Genomic DNA, 1671 nt, shown 5'->3' on the forward strand with positions numbered 1-1671 from the left:
GTGGGGAGGACTGGAGCCCCTGCAGGGGGCTCTGGTCTCCATGGGGAGGGCAGAAGCCCCTTCAGTGGGGCCATGGGCTCTGCAGGGAGGGCAGAAGCCCATGAGGGGGGGCTGTGGGCCCTGCAGGGGGGCGTGGGGAGGACTGGAGCCCCTGCAGGGGGCTCTGGTCTCCATGGGGAGGGCAGAAGCCCCTTCAGTGGGGCCATGGGCTCTGCAGGGAGGGCAGAAGCCCATGAGGGGGGGCTGTGGGCCCTGCAGGGGGGCACCTGGGTCGTGGGGGGGGGGGGCTGTGCTCTGTGTGGGAGAGGGGACCCAGGCCTCCTAAGCAGCCCCCCACACAGATTCCTCCCACACCCACAGTCCCCCCATAATCCCTCCACACCTACCCACATACTGACCCACATACATCCCCCACCCCTTCCTACTCCCCTCCTGCAAAACCACATCCCTCCATCACACACCCATCATGTGATAAGAAAACCAAAAGCAAACATCAAGACATATATTTAGAATTAATTTTATTATGATTATAGTGACACTTGTAGGCTTCCGAGTTGCTTTAACATTGTAAATATAGCAATAAAACATGGCCCAACAGATCTCTCTCTCTCTCTCTCTCTCTCTCTATATATATATATATAGTGGCCTTTTGTTCTAATTCTGGAAGGACATGGATTTGGGGGTATTTTAAAGAGTGAATTTGGGATGCTGCTTCAGCAATCCAGCTGCCACTAGAGTAGTATCCTCTGATGCCAAGCAGCTGGGCCCCAGAAGGTCGTGAGAGCAAGTAGCCCTGAGCTGGGACCCAGCCACTTGGAATTGGAGGACACTACCCTAGTGGCAGCACAAGTTCTGGCCTCAGGCTCTAGCTTTCCCTGGCTGCAGATCCGGGAGGAGCCAGGCAGGGTTAGTTTGCCCCAAGTTGCACAATTTACCCCACACCAAAATTTATGTCCAGGCATGTGTGCTGGGGCAAAAAGCCCTGGCTCAAATTTGCACTGCTTCTATTTTTGCTGCTGCAAGGGCATGTGTTTACATGTGTGGATGCACCCAAGAAGATCAGGAGGCTCCTGGCCTGCAATTTCTGGTGGCCAAAGATGTGGGTACACTAAAACTCTGTTCCTATGCTAAAACTCAAAGAATCAAGCCCTTTCGGTTCCTGCAACCATTGTCCACTTTGCCCTTGTCTTAGGCCATGGTTTCCCTCAATTTTATCTCAGACCTTCCCTGCACCCAGGGCCACACTACAATCCTGATGGTGGTAGATTCCCCGACTAAAATTACCCATTTTGTTCCCTGTTGTGAGCTGCTGTCTGCCCATGAAACAACCTAGTTGTTCTTGGATGGCATTTTTGATTCCACAAGATGCCCACTACATTGTGTTGGACCTGGGATCTCAATTTGTATTGCATTTCTGGTAGGAATTTCTTTAGTTCTTGAGAGTGGTTCAGTCTTTCATTCAGCTACCACCCATGGACTGAGGGGCAGATGGAAAATGTCAACAAGATTATGGAGCACATGTGGTGCTTCATAATGCACCTGTGGTGTTTCATAATCTTCTACCAGGACAACTGGATCACCATCGTACCCCAGGATGAATTTGCCTACGACAGTGTGAACCACTCCTCCACCCAACACACTCACTTCCATGCCAACTAGAGCTTCCACAAC

This window comes from Alligator sinensis, unplaced genomic scaffold (genome assembly GCF_000455745.1).
Source record: "Alligator sinensis unplaced genomic scaffold, ASM45574v1 scaffold605_1, whole genome shotgun sequence".
NCBI classification, from domain to species: domain Eukaryota; kingdom Metazoa; phylum Chordata; order Crocodylia; family Alligatoridae; genus Alligator; species Alligator sinensis.